At 35.6% G+C, this 20278-nt stretch overlaps 1 protein-coding gene across 1 annotated transcript in view; it reads left to right on the forward strand.

Moving 5' to 3' along the window:
• Positions 1-2031: 2031 nt before the first annotated feature.
• Positions 2032-20278, forward strand: part of LOC127844977 (leucine-rich repeat-containing protein 15-like) — a 30963-nt gene continuing 12716 nt past the window's right edge. Inside the window, exons 1-3 of the mRNA XM_052375578.1 lie at positions 2032-2212; positions 4895-4928; positions 6909-6979. The gene's annotated coding sequence lies outside the window, so the exon portion shown is untranslated. The remainder of the gene's footprint in view (positions 2213-4894; positions 4929-6908; positions 6980-20278) is intronic.

A 20278-nucleotide genomic window follows, 5' to 3' on the forward strand; every position in this document is an offset into this window, starting at 1 on the left:
CTGAACATAGGGTTGACGTTCAATTTGATTTTGTTCTTCATCATTGACGACACTGATTTCGTCCGCAAAACAATTTTTGATCATTGGAATCTTTTTGAGTTATGTAATTATCATCGTCGGTTTTGTCCTGGCAATATATTTGTTTTTGATCTCGTTTTGCATTGCGTATTTTTGTTCTTCGTTTTGAAAGTTGCCTTTGCAAACGCCTTTGTTCAGCCTTTTTACGCTGCTTTTCAGTTTGTTTTCGATAAGAATTGGGACGGGTACGAGTACAAGTCTTTTCAATTTTCGCCGTAAGCAGTTCATCGAAATCACTATAATCATCGTATTCGTCATCATTTTGGTTATCTTTGGTTTGAAGGATATCAACCGATTTTATTGAACATGTTTGGTTATTGCTTTCTGTTTTCGCAATTCCATTGTTCGCTCTTTGATATAGCTGAGCAAACTCGTTTTGTAAGTACCTACCGAATAATTCATTGTCAAAAGGACAAGCACGGCTAAACCGTCGCTGACTAAGTTTCACTTCTTCTTCTGTGTTCATGACCCAATCGAACACAAAAGGGCAAACGTGGCACAGCTGTCGATGCCTAAGTCTCACATCTTCTTTATCCATGTGCCAAATGGAAATGTGCACATGGCAAAACACGCATCGAACGCACTCAATAGTTTCGGAGATTACACAAGTGTCGTAGATGAACCCTTGGCTAGCCAGGTCTTCCTTTGACACGCCGTAACGACCATAGCCGCTTATATGCGGATTTATGCTCCGTTTTGATGGCCTATTTTCAAAACATTGAAGTCTCTGATACAACGACATGTTTGCGAACGAACGTTCTTAGATTCAGTTACGCATTCATCTGCTTTTTATACACAGAATTGTAATGTAATTTTTTATATCCAACCATGTACCGATCGAATGCCTCATTGTCAGAAAACTAAAACGCCCGGCAAAATTAGCGGGGGGGGTCTTTTTAAAAAACCCACCCCTTATTCAACCCTCTGAACATTTTCCAGGCATATAATATAGCGCCGCATCCCATCCCTAAAATGGACACAAGAAAAAAGGGACTGTGGTAACCTATTCAAAGCTCATGCAAACGAGTATCTGTTAACGTATCGAAAACAAAATGTACAATTGTCATGATATAGCTCTCCTCTTCTTTGTTAACGCAATGTTAAGTTTACGAGTTTGCATATGTTTCTATGTTTAGCTTGCAGCATTCTGGCTGATGATACTGTTATATGCAGTTCCTATAGAGACGTCCGGTGTGTCAACATTTCGACGTTTTTCACTTTTGCATATCAAGGCCAGCGTCGTAATTTTGCGTTGATGTCCACTGTTACCACGGATGATATTGTTGCAACCTAAGGAAACATAATATCCCATAAATTCGAGCACATTTTGAATACTCCTATATATTGATTTAGTCTTCTAAAGTGCAACAACTACCCCTACCACTTTATCACTGAATTGTGAACGCATCATGCCAACAATGACGAATAGCACTGTATATAATATAATTATTGCACACAAAAGTGTTAAATAACTTTTCATTCGGTTTGTACGCGGTACTTACAAAACGTGTATACAGATTATGTTCAAATATAATCTGGGCGCCTCTTGTATTTGAAGATTTAAGTTTTAAACTTTAATTTTAAATCTAGTGACCTATATATGCAGCAAAATAAAACCAAATTTAAAAGAGGAAGTCAAATGTTAATAAAATCTGCCCATTGATTTAGGAAGTATTGTGTAAATTGGCTTTAAAGCGACAGACGGACAACAAACGACAGACCAAAGGCGCCCGTCCTCAGAAAAAGAGATAAACAAATTATATATGAGTTTAAGCCAGCGTGATGACCTAGTTACTTCTTTATATCTGAACGATATGTCTTTTTCATGAACCATCTTGAATGTGTATAGATTATATAAAATATACACAGCTAATATCTTTTATCTTTAACCGGCATGACAGACTCCTTCAACAAACTGTCTTAATGACCTTAATATTGATTCTAAGTTTAAAGAGTTATAAGTTGTATTTCTTAAAGTTATACATTTTGAACATGTGTATGCCCATACGAACTAAGTTTAACTAAAGTAAACGATAACGCCGGGTTATCTTTTCAAGATAAACGACAATAATTAAACACATTGTTGTATAACTATCACTGATCGACGAACAAAATGGCTGCAGAGGGAGTAGAGGTGTTGTATGATTTTACTTTTTGAATTTTCACAATTGTTATGTGTATTCGTAAAGATCTGATATTTGTGAATAACAATTGTGTGAAATGAAAATTTCAATTGTGATTAACTTTTGTACTTATATAAATATATATACATGTACACACTTGGACAGTTATACATATTTTATTTCATTAACCAATACGTGTTGAATATGGAATAAAGATGCATACACAAGTATAGTATTGAATCGTTATAATATATCTGTAAATGATAAATTCGTATTTTCATAGCAATTATGAAATGTGTGACTTATTGTTTACACTATGTTATACAATGCAATATTTAAATTGTTACCTTTGCTAATACACTTCAACGCTGATGAATGGACACAAGTTGTCAGCCTGAACTATATTTTCACGTACTACATCTAATACAGATGGTTTAAACATTTATGAAATATTCGGTTGTGGATGTGTGATATTCAATAATATGAACAGTTCAAATGATTATCTTAGCTACTCCTGGCAATGTTTCGATAAAGCAACACTTTTACTTTTGCTTTCATTATACTCTAACAAATACAATACTAATATACGCTTATCAACATTAGATTTGGTGGACCAATATGTACAAAAAGCGTTATTTGCTTCCACTAATATACGGGAATTTAATGGAAACGTTCAAACCTCTGTGTTATACAACTACCTTTATGTCCAACAGATAATAATTAAAAAACGATAACATTTAGAAAAAACACTCGAACACTGAATCTTGCATAAAAGCGGCGTTTAATGTCCACCCCCTGTACGTCGATAATCCAAACTCAAGTGGATAATTAAAACTGAAGAAAAAAATGTTGGCCGAAACTGAAACTGAAAGGTAGATGACTATTTTATCATTTCTGCTAATTTAGTAACTACAATGACGTAATTTTTCTACATGTGAAAGTGAATGTCTGACACACACAGGCGTTTTGAATTTTGCAATGATTTAATGGTTTTCTAGTAAAAAACGATAAATTTGTCTTCGAAAAATGCTAATTTACATGAAATGCGACCTATGTATTGAATTATTTACACGTTAATTGACAAAAGAGCGAACGAAACTGTAACAGAGATATGCCAAATTATATCAGGAATGTCCTTTAAAATTTTCCTTTTAACACCTAGTGTGTTTCTGTGTTAAAAGCATGTGTTTGCAGGACGGGTATTAAACTTTATGGATAAATCCAAACTGACATAAAGACATCTGGCAGTTTGGTCATTATTCATCGACTTCTTGATGTTATTTTAATTATCCATATACTAGTTAGGTCATTATCCAATTTGTATATTGTTGTCCCAAACAAATACGAATATATTGCGTTTTCGAGCATTTACGCCAATACTTTTTGTTTACATACATACATGAAAGGTAAATACATTTAAGTCCAAGCATTAAACCATTAAAAACCTTCGATTACAATTGTTTTTGGCCTTAACCTTTCGACAATTTCATTTACTTTTTCAAGATTTTCAAACATATTCATTTTATTTTGACGTAATTGTTTTTAATTGTAATGGGTTTATTAGCGTATTGTATCCGGCAAATAACATTTTATAAAAAAGAAACGTTTATCATGTCACAACTAAACATAAATAAAGTGTTCTTAGAAATAAATGACTGAAGTCTTTATTTCTGTCGCCATTTGTTTCTTCAGTTTGAATTATCCTACTCAGTTTGGATTATCGACGTACAGGGGGTGATGTCGGCTCTGAAATTTAGGATCGGACGGACTAGTCATTATATCATGATAGGCCTTATAGATGTCTAGTTCATTAAAAAAGAATGTTTCACAATACAATAGTAAATGGTACAATCGAGTACTCTTGGAAAAACAATCGAACGGCTAAGAAATGAATGAATGTCTAATGAATGATTGCAGATAAATCAAACGCCGTTGGTCAGATGTATTGCGTTAGTTAATATCTAGTACATATAAGCAAGTTTTTAACACTATACATGACTATTGACATAATTTGAAAGATAGCACGGTGCGATAATAATTTGATATACATTTTCCATGAGCAGTCTGTCTAATCTTGAATTTGATACGTCTTTATCTTCATTCGTAAATACGAACACTTGTAAAATAGTATCAACTACAAGCTATATACCATGCTTATTCCATACATGTACTTTATATTACTAAAATATAAGTGGCATTTAATAAAATATCAACATTACAAACAGAGCACATATATTTATATATATACACGCCATGAAAATGCAACTAAATTTACAATTTTTCAAATCATCAATTATTACCCATCGAAATGTAGAAACAGTTACGGTTTATGCATGTATGCTACAAGTGTTTTAGAGATATGGAACGCGTGGAAGATTGGGCCGGTAAATTGCAAGTAATTGTATATTTAATTAGCTAGAAACTGATACGCTTGCATGGTTGAGTTATCATCACGATATCATAGTTATTAAATACCTTAAACATATATAATATGCTACATGTACAAATGCACTTTGAAAATCAGCCCACCAAAAACCTTTTGAAAGACTCAGGTGACCGCCTTTTTATAACTGAAACACTGTAAAAAAACACACAATTATTTACAGCTAAAAATTACCACAAACAAGCAAACACACATTTTTCTATTCAAGCTTTGTAATGAACGTGTAGTTAAAAACAAATCTTTGTTTTAGACGGGCGATGAATGGACTGTACGTCAAACAAACGGTAAGAACAATTTTATCTTGCCATAATATTACGCACTCGCTTATAATTTGTAAACGCACAGACACTAGTTTAACATCTAACGTGTTGTTTATGTGAAGCGAATACGTTGTCTTAAAGCCGAATATTAACTATTTAAGATAAAAATAAAAATAAATAATATTTTGTTTTCAGGTCCGTTTTGATTTCAGTTGTTTTATCTTCACAGTACTCAGCTGACTATAACTCAATCCCAAATACTGTGCAGTTGAGCTATGCATGAACATTCATCGCATAAGACAAAAAATATGATAAATGATAACACGCGCTAAATTCCCATCGAATAAAGGAATATTTGCCCCACATATTAACAAGAGATATCGATTGTGCCATAAAGGTTCTAATTTTGAAAATAATCACTTTAGTTATTCATTACAAACTAGCTTACCGAAAGATGTTATGTAGACATAGGTCGGTTGTAGAATGAGTCACGTTCTTCTCGGAATGTTAAAATCTTTAATAAATATGCGTAATAAACTGTACACTTGCTTGATTATATTGTTGACTCGGACTTTTTCTGTAACTCAGACATCACCATACTCTTGGTGGGACAGACCGGACATGGAAAAAGCGCCACTGGAAATAGCATTAACAACACACAACAAAGTTATTATAACGAGCATGTTATTATTTACTATTTACAAAGTGCGATGTTGATATAATTTGCAATTTTAAAGAAGTGGTATGGTCTTTAATTGTTGATGAGGCAATAAAATACGTGATTCTGAATCATAGCGATGAGGTCGATAAAAACTAGAGTTGTTTATACTAGTTACGAAGAAAACTCCCCGAGTCCGCATGCCGCAATATAAAGCAATATATGTTTAAGAAATAGTTACCTTGACCTTATCCCAACTGGTCCCAAATGCAGTTACAAGATTGGTATGCGTGTCAGGTAGAGATATGATTGGTTGCATTAAAACCTTCATTATATTTTTTCTAGTTCAGGTCAGTATTATGAAACTTGAGTCTGTATTCACTAGACAATTCTTAGTCTTATGAAAAGATAAACAGAATATTTGCCATTGTCTTAAAAGCTGATATAAAAACAATTCTCTATTTAAGAAAATGTAGGTGAAGATATTGCAGATTTCAACGAATAGAGGAATGGTTCAGCTTAAATGTTTCGATGAAAAGTCGATTTTAAAAAGCGGAAAAACATTTGTGTTTGTTATTATGTATACATTTGTATGATGATAAAAATCGCACTTTCACAATGTCGAAACAGAAACAATGCTTAAAAGTGTCAGTGTTTCTAGGATGTAAAATGTAGGTTGACACCTTATTCAAGTTTGTTTTCTTCGGACATTCAGAGAAACAAACGGATTTACGGAATGACGGACACATAGACAGACATACAACCAGCGTTGATTCCTGTAAACCCTCCATTACATGTAATTTATGACAGTGGGTAAATTATTTTTTTTATACGAATACCTGCAGTACGGGTAAAACGATTAATATTGAAACAATTAAAACGATAAGGGTTTGGCCCGAGCCAAAATGCCGCAAGAGTCTTTGCTTATGGATTATTTTAGTAATCTTAAGTCGTGCCTAAAAGCCACAACCTTATTGATAAACAGAATTGAGAGTTCAACACAAGCCACTTAGTATTATGTCCAGAGCTTATCAGTCTCCGCCTGCAGAGACCTTATGGGTTATTGAAGTACTTGGGAGCAGGCTTTAACATCATTTTTTCCCCGGAAAACTCATCCCCGAGTTACTGGTTGGTTGGTCATCTGGTACGGCTACTGAAAAAACGGTTGGTAAAATGCGTCGATATTCGGGGACTTATTGAATAGCCTTTTAAGTAAATACATACCTAGTCGCGGTGATGGGACGCATCTCTTGATTCTAGATGGACAACGCTCACATATATAAGTGGGTCAAGTTTACCGTGCAAAAGCTTACAACATTGTGCTGTTTATACTTCTTTCATTTTAGGGACCTTACCAGCGTATGTATAAGAATGCATGCCACACAATAATGCACCAAGCCGCTGCTGGAATTAACAGGTACACATTGTATGGACTCTCTTGCAAAGTGTATAATAAGGCTTTGATACCAGGCTATCTCTGGACAGGATTCAATCGAGTTGGCATTTACCCTCTCATCGATGGAATCTTACTAAAGCCGGATTTCGTTCCTACTCAATTGTATACAACTATATGTGTTGGTATACACAATGGACCGATTATAGGACATGCATGCAAAACAAACAGAATTGATCAATACATTATAAAGAAGTGAAACTCCAGCTGCTGGAGCAGTATTGAATTTTCATTAAAAACAATTAGTTGGTCCTTTATTTAAGGCAAGTGACCGATTGCCAAAACAGTACAAAACAGCACAATACAAACCAACATAAACACAAAATATGAATAAAGCTGGGGTCACCGCCTTGGAGCGGTCAATGCAAAGCATTGGGGGTTTAAACCTGGTTATAGAGCGCTAAACCTCACACTTGGCCCAGCAATATTCATAATACATTTAAGTGTAAATAAAATTTAACGTCATAGCATTGTAACTCAAATTAAACAATAATAAAAGGGAATTAAAACGCATTCAATTTCATTACTATTTAATTACTCAATTGCATTGAAGATACAAGAGTAACAGAATTACAACTTTTTGACGAACGATCAAATAAAACTATTAACAATTGTCAACTACATTCCTTCTTTATAGAAAAGATTTGAGAATATAGAATCATAGAGTTAATATCTCAGATAATCATCGCGCAAATACAGGAACATGTCAGTAAGAAGAAAATTTTAAATTCTTGCAGGTAAGGATATAAATTACAAATCAAATGCATAAGCAAATTAGCAATCAAGGTCTTAGCAATCATGCAAAAAGAACAACAACTCAAACCGCTCCCCTAAAATATATTCTTAATTACAAACAAATCATATTGGCGTTTCAATCAAACCTGAAGACTGTGGCTCTGAAGTTGAATTTATTCGTGATGAAGAAAGGTGCTGTATTGGCAACCTGTTCACATCACATGTAATGTCATGTGCAACATCACACATCTTCACTTCATGGGAACAGTTTTATGGTGTTAGAAATGGAAGAGCATTATTGAATTGGCCACACGTCAGAGTTGTCCGGACTCTGGAGACATTCTTCTTTCTTCAGTGCACTGAAGAATAGTAATGTTTGAATGAAATTAAAACTGTATGTACATATGTGAATATTTTGTTGTTATTTCGTTTTGCGTTTTTTATGTCCATGCAATGATAATCTTTTACATGTATTTATAAATTTACTTTTTCTGCTTATTGAACGCTTATATTATTCCCAAGTAATTTTGTATTTTTTTTAAATATTAATAGTCTGCACAGCTAAATGTAGGATTATTGCCGATTTCTATCATCGGGCCTTCAAAATACTTTTTGAATCAATTATCGCATAAAAGATCATTGAACGATGATTTTTTTGTCAGCTATGTCGAAACAATACTTACACACTTATACTACAGTGCTTTTGAAATACAACGTTAGCTGTGTCACAAGTTGAAATTTAACACATATAATTTTTTTGTATTTTGATATTGTCAACTCTTATAAAGTTAGTATAAAATGTATGTTATAATTGTCTCCTTAATGAAAGATTATTCGATTGTATTCAATCTGATGTGTGTTTTTGATTCGGTTTTGCCAAAGTTTGCTTTGTTTCCACTATTATTGTCAAAACATAAGGGCACGTAATAGTGTCACATTTTATCGCATTGTTGCGGCTAGTTATTGTCCAATAAAGTGAAACATTGTAATTTCATGAGTCGTTCAAATACCAATTGTGCACTCCTTTTAAAGTTAATCTAATAGTTCATTTGGCGAAAATTTAGATAATATTGCCGAATGCAGCAACAATTAGGAAATTCCCAAAACAAGTCCGGCACAAAACATAAGTGTCGACTTGGTTCAAATAACATCATTGATTAAACAAAGTATTTCGAAAGCACACACTTTAACTTTCAGAGTGTCAACTCTGATAAAGTAAGATCGAAGTTAGCGTTATGTTTGTCTCCCTTAGGACAGATAAATATAATCACGTTTATACCCGTTGATTTGTGTTAATCGAGATCGAGGTTCAAGGCTGTGTTATCATATTTTTATGTCCGAGTTGTGAAATCGAAATCGAAAGTGTCTGTATTAATTATGATCTAACATAACAACAGACTAAGTACTGTGACAATAATGTCGTTGTGCACAGGAATTCGCATATCGTATGTGATTTTATTGAATAGGATACATGAAGTGAATTAAGCTATACATTGAGCAAGAATTTTAAAGCAGTTGTACGAATTAAACTCATCATAACATACTATTACATATTAGGTGTAAGTTACATTCACTTTTTATTTGCTTTAGGACTGCATTCATTAAAAAATACTCTTTTAGATAAAGCGTAAGTGACATTAAATCGATGAATAGCAAAAGAAATCGTACACAGACTTAGAAAGGATCATTTAAATACAATAATTGTTTCTCGAACATGATTAGATACCGAAATTGCGTCATGTATAATACAGATGGACAGTTGGAAGTTACGTACACTTAGTTGTAAACATTAAGGTATACCTTAGGTATATTTATATAAAGATTTATACACACTAGAAAAGGTGCGTTAAAAAGCAAATAATATATTATATCAATATGGGGGGTAAATCCACAAAAGAACCTGCTGTAGTCGCCGCCATATATTTTGGGACGACGAATACAGGTTACGCCTTCAAGTTTGCTTCCGACGACACAATTTACAGCGCCTTTAACCAAACTAAAGTACGCGTTCCAACGTGCGTTCTTCTGAATCCAGACAAGACGTTACGTGCATTCGATAAGAAGGCAGTTGATGCTTATGACAAAATGTCGTCCAAAGAGCAGATATCTCATTTTTACTATAAACATTTTAAAATGTTGCTATATAAAACGGAATCAAGAGATGTGAATATTACTATATCTGACATACAAGGAAACGATATGGACGCTTTAGAAGTCTTTAAAATCGTGCTGGCACATATGAAGAGACAAATATTACAAGACATAAAAACTAGGAAGTTTTTTAATAAACCCATGCTGGATCAAAAGGTCCAGTGGATTATAACTGTGCCTGGCATTTTGAGTGATTTTTCCAGGAACTTTATGCGACAAGCTGCCGAGGGTGCAGGATTCATTCCTGAAAATACCAGACTTGTGCTAGAGCCCGAAGCAGCATCGGCTTTTGTGAAAAGTTAAAAAATAGCTATCAAAGGCCATTCGTGCGTTCGATTGGAGAAAGGTCAACGGTACATCATTGCTGATCTTGGGGGAGGGACAATTGATATTTGTGCCCACGAGATTCTTGATAAAGGAAGAGTAACTAAATTATGCAGGCCATGTGGCGATTACGGAGGTGGGACTGTCATTGACCAAGAGTTCTTTAATTTCTTGTTAAACTATTCGGAGGAGAGGTTTTCGAAATGTTTAAAACCGACAATCGATTGAAGTTCTTTGAACTTAGGGGAGATTTTGAAAACTAAAAAAAAACTACGTTTTCGAACAGCACTGATGAGGTCGTCATAGATGTAGGTAGTCTTATACACGAGTATCAACAAAAGGAGAAAGAAATAGCAATCGAAATGCTTGACATATCTTTATATGGAAACAAAGTCCGTCTGCATGAAAACAATACCCACATGTATTTTTCCAATCGGGCGATGAAAGAGTTCTTTGAAAAGTCACGGTCGGCTATAATTAAAAACATGAAAAAAAATTATTGAAGAATCACAAAAAAGGCAAGCCTATTCAGTCCATTATGTTGGCTGGAGGGCTTTTAGAATCGCCTTACATACAAGAATGTATAAGGAAGGAATTTGAGGGGGAATTACAAGTCATCTGTGCAGACGAAGGTAGATTGTCTGTGGTGAAAGGTGCTGTCATATTAGGATGTACGCCGAGAGGCAATATTACAAGAAAAGCGCCGTATACGTACGGATTTTATCAAATACGACCATTTGATTTAACAAAGCACGACCAATCCCTTTGCATAATCCACAATAATGTGAAGCAGTGCGACAAATTGTTTTGTAAATTGATCGAGAAGGGACAGACCATGCATCATAATGAGTCCTTTGCGGTAGAAGGCGAAATCACAATACGAGACTAAGATTTGAAAAAAAAAATCGCCATATGTCGCTATGGCGGTCGTCGCTAACCGATCCTAAATACTGCTTACCAAACGAGGACAATCAGGCCCAGCTTGTAGCGAAGATTGACATAGAACCACCGGAAGGTGGATGGCCGAGCAAGCTGAAACACGTGCAGTTGATGATAACGAATTTGTAATCAAGTTTATGAACAAAAACAATCGTATGGAATTTAAAACGACCGTTACTTATGTAAACTAGTAGCGACTACAGCGGTCTAATAGGTCCGTTAAACAATCTGTTTGTGTTTGTAATTGACATTTTGCTGTGATGGTCATAAGGGCATTATAGTTGCTCTCAAATTTCATTTTTGCATTTCATATTATTAAAGTCTACCGTTCATTGATGTGTATTAATATGTATACACGCACTTGCGGAAAGAGTTCAAATATGTGCATTTTTTGCTTATTTTTTATTTAACTGTTATACGTGTAGCATTTAAACAAAACATGCATTGAATAATGAATTATAATCGCAATACTGACTTGACATAAATGTTAAATAAAGTCGTCATTAAAGGACAATATACCAGTAATGTAGTTTTCTTATTTCAAAATATTTATGAATTGAACATCATCGATGCAGAATGGAAAGCTGTATAATTGTCAACCAGTCTGAGCAATTTTCTACGATTGTAAATTATGCTATTATACATCCTCATCTTTCGCTATTATAAATGCGACATTGGAAAGTCAATTAAGTAAACTCTTCTGTGTATTACTTTTAACGTAAGGTAACAACTATATATAGCACCACATAACGTTTTTGAAAACTAAAATGTGTGATTGTTAAACAATATTCCGATAAATGCCTAAAATTTGTTCCCATGAAATACATATTTTTTAGGAAAATGGCACCTTCCGTTGTTATTGGCTGAACACGTATCCGTTAAGCAACACATACTCATACTGTTAGTTTACTCAATCACAACAGGTTGTGTTCAAATAAAAGCCATATGAGCGTACATGGCGTCAAATGACGTAAAAAACTCTTACGCAAATTGATAAGTTAAGTGAAGTGATATAACTTGTCAAAAGCGATGCAAACATCGATGGAATTCTTGTAAATTTCGGTCATTAATAGCCTTTACGAAATATATGCTTTGTTGTTCTTAACAGCCAAATGTGTTGTAAATCAGATAACGTGTATAATCGCTGAATTATTCTACGATTTCAAAAAATACGCATGTATTATTTAGGAAATTAAGCACATGCCTTAAATAAAAAGACCAGCAAATGTAAAGAAGAATTTCACCTAAAAGAGTTTATTGAATTTCGTTGTTTACACGATCGATATATTGGAATTTTGTCCGTTCGATTAATTGTTATGCACTTCTGCATAGATCGGTTGATTGCTTTTTATTGAATACCGTTTTCACCATTAGGGAACATGTGTACGCCATGTCTGTTCGTCTATTCGAAATTTCTACACAAAGTGATACTAGTTGTATGAAACTTGATATACTTAAGGCCCGGTCACACCGCCAGAACTTTGCTGGAGTGTTCCTTGAACGGTATTAAGAGGGGCCGAATTTCGGCAACGCTCGTCACCGCGCACAAAATGGGGAAAAAATCGGCAACACGGGCGTTGCCAAAGCGGTGCACCGCTGAAGCCAGCGTTGGTTTAGAGTTGGTTTAACGGTATCGAGCGGTAGCGAGCTTTGGTTTAGCGGTGACGCGCGCGTTGATAGAGCGGCGTTCTTCGCATGCGCGCGTCGGCTCGGCGGGAGTTTAACGTTGGTATAGCGGCAAACCGCTTCTGACTACGGAACTAAACGGATCGCTTTGATAGACGTTCTGATAATTTTTGATAGAAGTCAATAGTTGAAGTTCATCATGCCAAGTAGACAAAAGAAGTGGAAAGCTGGAGATGAAGAGGCAGCATTCTGTAGAACTCTGAGTCAGAGTTGGGAGGAGCTTTACAGGCCACGTGCTTGCCATCAATGGCACCACCTGTGTGAGGAAACTTCCATCTCTGGTACCATTGGTCAGCCAGGTCTCTCCATCCTTGTTCAGTTGTTGAGCAAAACAAAAATTCATCTGTGTACTCCTCAATGATGACCTTTACCACTTCTCTAACTACCAACCTGGTGGTGTTGTGGGGAACCCTCCAGGCGTATTGCATGTTTCTGTAGGTGTTACCAGAGGCCAGGTGCCGTAGGGTGATTGCCAATTTGAGACCAGGTTCCAAGCTCGGTCGGTAATTGGTGTCTTGTTTGGTCAGTCGGGGGGTCAGCCTCTGTACAACTTCATCAAACATTGCTGGTGGCATCCTCCTAAAGTGATGGAAGGCTCGTGGATCCTCATTCCTCAGCTCCACCATCAGCTTGTTATACAGTCCATGTTCAGGCCTTCTCAGTATCCACTTTCTGACCCACACAACTCTGTCTCTCCTTCTTCTCTCTCTTTTCCGTCTGTCAACAACTTGTTGCAATCTGAGGAGGTTCTGATTCTGCTGCTGGACTAGTGCACCAATCGCAACAAGTCTCACATCATCCATGGTAGAACACTTTTACTGTAACTGAGCAAATGAAAGTAAGGTCTGCACTCAACGGTAGCTCGATTCTAAATGGACTCCTGACTCATTTCTCCCCGTATATATAGCCAAATTCTGGTCCCGCTCCAACACCTCAATACCAACGCCAAACCAAAGTTCATCACTACAATGGATCGCTACTTCAACGCCCGACACCGTTCCAGCTATCCCGTGTCCGTTTGAAAAACGCTTACAACCGCTCCACCAAAGTTTGTGCAACGTTTAATCACCGCCCGGGCAAAGCTTGCGAAGCAGCGGTTGTCCAGCATTCAAGATTTCTGCGTTGGCCTTGCGGACCCAAACGTTCACGAACTTGCGTCTAGCGGTGCCAAACTTTGACTTGCGTTGGTAGAACGGTGGTGAACTTTGTCAGAGCGGAAAATTGCCCGCTCCTCACCGCTCGCAATATTTTGTGCAGATCAAAACTTTCTGAGCGGTAGGAGGAACCATCAGCGGTGACCGTGCGTATACGGCGTTGCCTTAACGGTGGCCAACTTCTGTTTAACGGTCGCGAACGGTGGCGAGCGGTGATGATTGTTTTTCACCGCTACAGGAACGCTCAAGCAAAGTTCTGGCGGTGTGACCGGGCCTTTACAATAACAATTTGCGGATTATACACACCGTTTTGTTTCACCGTTACTAAATATAAACTAATTTTAAAGTGCAATAATTCACAAAAAGGAACGTTACAGTCGGTGTACACATTTGGCTAAATTAAAACAAAAATCTTCTTTAAATCGCTTTCTCTGTTGAACCCTTCTTCTGTCTGAACGCAAACTTAATTATCTCAAATTGTAGATAAGATATGTTAAATCAACTTGGTAACCATATTATTTATTATGCATAGCCATTTGGTATAGTCATGAAGAAGAGTTTTTGTTCTAAGACTAACAGTCATTTCAACAGAGGTCGAACGTTTGTTAAATGCTTGTCATTAAGTTGTTCTGCTCCGACAAATAGTTACTGGATATGACTTTGAGAGCTCTCGTGAAGTGATAACGCTCGATTCGCACGTCATGTATACTATTTTATAGAGAACTTCGCTGATAGTGAACTCCTATCATGTTCTGTACTGATTGCATAACTGTCCAGGTCGTGCTGCACTTGATATTCATATTTGCAATTTAACATAGATTGGATCCATATTTATAGTACACAATTTATCTATGCGATACACATTCATGATTGCGTAAGTAAATTTGTCCCTCACAGTTTTCATATCGTGAATGTGTGCATGTATTCCCGAAACAAACGAGTTAAATTTTAAACTATACGTTAACTTTGTTAATTAATATATGTATTACAGTCATATCAATCAGTGTCATTGAGAGAGGGAGGTTGTTCTGTATAGTAAATTTTAACGAGTTGGTGCCTTATTATTGATATTTTTATATTATAGATTTGAGGCTAATTAAATAATGTATAAACAAGTTTATGTCTGTGTAAAATAAATAAATTGACATGATTTACATATACTATAATGCTTGATAAATTAAATCGATAAAACACAATATACTCGTTTGATGTGTTTATTTTAAATAATTCATCGAGAAATTCTATATGAGCGTACGGTGTCTTTAAATTGTTGAAACTAAGTTATTTTGAATTGACCCGCTTACATTAGACAGTTGTGTGCTATTCATAAAATAGCCTAATATGTTCACTATAATTAGCATTTGAATTTCAATTTAACCATTGACATAGAACCTGTGGTGAACACAATGACTAAAAATCGTAAACATTAAGCGAAGTTATGTGGGAATTCCTTAGTGATCAATAAGTTCTACCCGGACAATAACTATTCATAATGTTAAATATAAATAAATACTAACAAACATTTGAACTTCAAGTCTGTCCTTTAACTCGAGGACTTTAGACTTGTTCGCGACACATCGTCTTAAGTTGTTGAACAGTTGTGCTGTATTAAACTTGATAAAGCTCTATGCATAACGAAGTTCTGTCGACCCTTAATAAAAGAGACTGGTTCATGCACGCCATATACCGTCAAATGTTGGTCTTAAAGTTTGCAAGATTTTTTCGGCAATGTAGAAAAGAAGGAACGTTTAAGTTATATCCCAGTAACGTGATATGGATAGATCACCAATATACTTACCGAAACTAAAATATCAGCTCATCAATACTTACCCTACTGCTATGTTAAAGACAAGGATAATCAATGAACGGACGAAGAGCGATGATTTGTATATGCGCGCCATATATATCCAACATAAATCGTAATGTCCATATTGCAGCACTTTTAGAGGAAATAAACTGAAATGTAGTTGATTTGTTTAAGCATGATCGCGCTCCTTTGTGAGAGAGCATTGTTATAGGTTATCTTTAATCATTTATAGAGCACTTTAATCGTAAAATATTTGACCCTTATTTGACTAATTTGGGTATTCAAATGTTCCATTAAATGCGCAAAAATAAATTGGAAAACCCGGCAGCGTCAGCAAATAACGAAAACAAACAGTAAGATTAAACACGTGTATCTGTATACAACAAAAACACTTCTTCAGGACGTTGATTTCTCAATATATCAATCGGCCATATAAATACATGCACATTCATGTATTGTGTGTTAAGACAGGTACTTACATGTTTTATTTGATAGTATATAGGGGTTTTTATGCATGTGCGTAAAGTGTCTTCCCAGTTTAGCCTGTGCTTATATGATATTTTTCGTTTCAACAGAGACTCTTCTTATCAAAGACCAAGTTAAGGCGGAAAGTGTCGTCCCTGATTAGCATGTGCGGCCTGCACATGCTCATCCGTGCGGACTGCACAGGCTAATCTTAGACGACAATTTACGCACATGAATTAAACCCCCTTTTAACAGAGCACGACCCATTTATATTCGTCGACATGAATTGTCGATGTTTTCAAAAAATGACTTTTTTCATGGACACGTTCATTCGTGGATTTCTGATTTTATAAAGAAAATGGGGGATTTGTTTCGGTCATTTTCCGATGTGCCTGTATTAAATTCGCTGATCAGTCATCCAATGAAATTAAAACATACATTACTGTCCCACGAATAATCATATATTTCAGTTATACGGTATGGTTGTTTTAAATATATATTACGTAAATATATTTCTATTGTAAACAGTTAGTAAAATCAAAGTACTGACATTACTGGTGTGACGATGTTTTTGAAGAGGATGGATATAAAAGCATCAATTTAAGTTTATCTACATCACAACAATTGTGTATTTGGGTACACACAAAAATCTGGGTACAACAATTTTGGTTACGAAAAAATTATGCCAAAAAAATGTTGGGTACGAAAAAAAAATTGGGTACAAAAAAATGGGTACGAACAAAAATTTTGGTACAAAAAAAATTGGTACGAACAAAAAAATTGCAACAAAAAAAAATTGGGTACGAAAAAAAATTGGATACGAAAAAATTTGGGTACGGAAAAAATTGGGGGAACGGGGAAGTCGTACCTGTGGGGAACTTGACCCACAATCGCACATTTTCTGCCCTTTCCGTCAAACATCGAATAAGTATCTCGAAGGCAATAGTATGAATACATATTTCGGAAGCGGTAATGCGGTACTACCTATGCGCGTCAAAATGTAAGCGAAATATGTAAACAAAGCGGTAGCCTGTCAGGAATGTTTAAATTTACGAAGACAATCGTGTATTGATGTAAGTTTTTTGAAGAAATGTGCAGAAAATATATTAAATATGCAATGGCGATATGTTTATCAGCCACATATTTGTTAATAGTTATCACAAAATAAAAGTGAAAGTAGAACTGTCAAAAATGACAACCTGTCAACGAGTTGTTTTTGCTAGCACGAGAAGGCGATTACACTCAATGTGTTCACATTTTTACCATAGGCTTTGTCAATGACCTTAATAGTATGGGTGGCTTTGTTATTATTTATTGTTATCATGTAACTGCATGATTGTGTATATGTTTACAATACACAAAGCATAAATAATGATATAAACATACTGATTGAGCTTATAATAATCTCAGAACTATAGCCAGGTCAATTAAAGACTTAAAATACAATATTTTGTCCTGATTTCATGAAGACTTGACCATGCATGTCCTAGATTTCAAAATCAAGGCCCTGGTCTGACACATTGGTAACATTATCGTTAAACTGTTACCAGGCTTCTGAAATTAGTTTTTATTGAACTAAGTAAGGAAATCTAAATCAGGCACTGAATTTCTTTGTTTAAAACAGTTATAGATCAGTTGTGGCCTCTCGGTAATGACCCATTTTTGCTTACTCGTCACACCCTTAAAATCTTCAACACTTCTATAATAGCAAATCAGGATTTAGGTTATCTTCAATGGTACATTCAAACTTTAGCTTTGTTACAAGAGTGCTGGTAAAGTCAAGTCACATAGTTAAATCTACGCCATGTCAAAATCAATGTGTCATAGAAAATGAAAGATGCGTTCATTAATTATTGTCCAACTGTTTACTACTGCTGTGTGTTTTTTATATAATATAACTGATGACCATCATGTGAGAGAAAATTCACATTATCTTTGTAGATCAGGTTGAGCAGCCTTTTAGATGATAACAATGATTATCAGCGAGGTATCCGATTAGAAAAATCGAGCTACCTCAATCGGACTGGCTCGGTCTTTTACATAGGTCGCCATTGTGAAGAACTTGTTCATGGTATGATAAATTAGACGAGCTGCTTCGCAGAAGCAGCATCGCCAAAATCATTTGTATTGTTTTAGGGTGCTGTTTTAAAGCATGCGTATTTTACTCCAGTTTTGAATCAAACGTGTGTAGTACGTAAGTCCAATATACTTTTGTTTTACGGTGACATCTTAACATGAAGCAAACTAAACCGAATAGCTACAAAGGACGGATTGCAGAGATTCGTTCACAGAATTTCGTAATTTTTGGAAAATTATCAGTAAATTATTTTTCAAACAAAACTGTAATATTTTGGAATAATGTTCAATAATTTTAACAAGATAAAACTGAGCCGTGCTCTGCGAATAAGGGGGTTCATGCATGTGCGTGCAGTCCGCACAGACTAATCAGAGACGACACTTTTGCTTTTATGATATTTTCCGTTTAAAGAAAGTCTATTCTTAGCAAAAATCTAGTTTAGGTGGAAAGTGTCGTCCCTGATTAGCCTGTGCGGACTGCGGACTGCACAGGCTAATCTGGGACGACACTTCACGCACATGCATTAAAACACTATGTCACAGAGCACGGCCCAATCAAATTTTGTGAAGGCCCTGGGGATCGAAACAGGGATATCTAATAGCAAAAGATCACTATTTGCCATTACACCACGAAGGAAGGCTTTCAATATGTTTGGTGTAGTTACAATCCTTTGTTTGAAAACAAGTTTATGCTAAATTATCTACGAAAAGAGTTACAAAGGCTTTATCATGTTTACGAGTTCGATTGATCATAACTAATTTACCAACTTTGTCCGGTGTGTTATCTTGAACTTGTCCGGTGTGTTATCTTGAACTTGTCCGGTGTGTTATCTTGAACTTGTCCGGTGTGTTATCTTGAACTTGTCCGGTGTGTTATCTTGAACTTGTCCGGTGTGTTATCTTGAACTTGTCCGGTGTGTTATCTTGAACTTGTCCGGTGTGTTATCTTGAACTTGTCCGGTGTGTTAGGTCGGGCTTGAACTTGTCCGGTGTGTTATCTTGAACTTGTCCGGTGTGTTATCTTGAACTTGTCCGGTGTGTTATCTTGAACTTGTCCGTGTGTTATCTTGAACTTGTCCGGTGTGTTATCTTGAACTTGTCCGGTGTGTTATCTTGAACTTGTCCGGTGTGTTATCTTGAACTTGTCCGGTGTGTTATCTTGAACTTGTCCGGTGTGTTATCTTGAACTTGTCCGGTGTGTTATCTTGAACTTGTCCGGTGTGTTATCTTGAACTTGTCCGGTGTGTTATCTTGAACTTGTCCGGTGTGTTATCTTGAACTTGTCCGGTGTGTTATCTTGAACTTGTCCGGTGTGTTATCTTGAACTTGTCCGGTGTGTTATCTTGAACTTGTCCGGTGTGTTATCTTGAACTTGTCCGGTGTGTTATCTTGAACTTGTCCGGTGTGTTATCTTGAACTTGTCCGGTGTGTTATCTTGAACTTGTCCGGTGTGTTATCTTGAACTTGTCCGGTGTGTTATCTTGAACTTGTCCGGTGTGTTATCTTGGTCGTTTGTATATGTTGCATACATTATTCGTTGAGCCTATGACCTTTTTTAAAATTGTCATTTTGCAAAACTGTGAAAAACTTCCTTTAAAACACCGATACCAACACATTTTCTAATTCATTTTTCTGTGTTCAAGTCTGGATGAAATTATTCTTTTCGTATTTATTTTTGTTTGACAAATTTAAGTCGATTTAAAGTAAAATTGTCCATAAATTTAACTTTAAATCCATAACCCTGTAATAGTATTAGCTTTATGGTTTACCTATTATGTATAAAATAATAAATGTCAAATAGTTGTAACACAATCGAACAAGCGCGTGTTGTTGAATGTGATAATTGACAATCTATTATAATTTAAGGTATACAAAATAGTTATGTTCATGAAAACTTTTCGCTTAAACACCTGATTTGGTCTATAT

Source organism: Dreissena polymorpha, chromosome 9 (assembly GCF_020536995.1).
Source record: "Dreissena polymorpha isolate Duluth1 chromosome 9, UMN_Dpol_1.0, whole genome shotgun sequence".
Taxonomy (NCBI): domain Eukaryota; kingdom Metazoa; phylum Mollusca; class Bivalvia; order Myida; family Dreissenidae; genus Dreissena; species Dreissena polymorpha.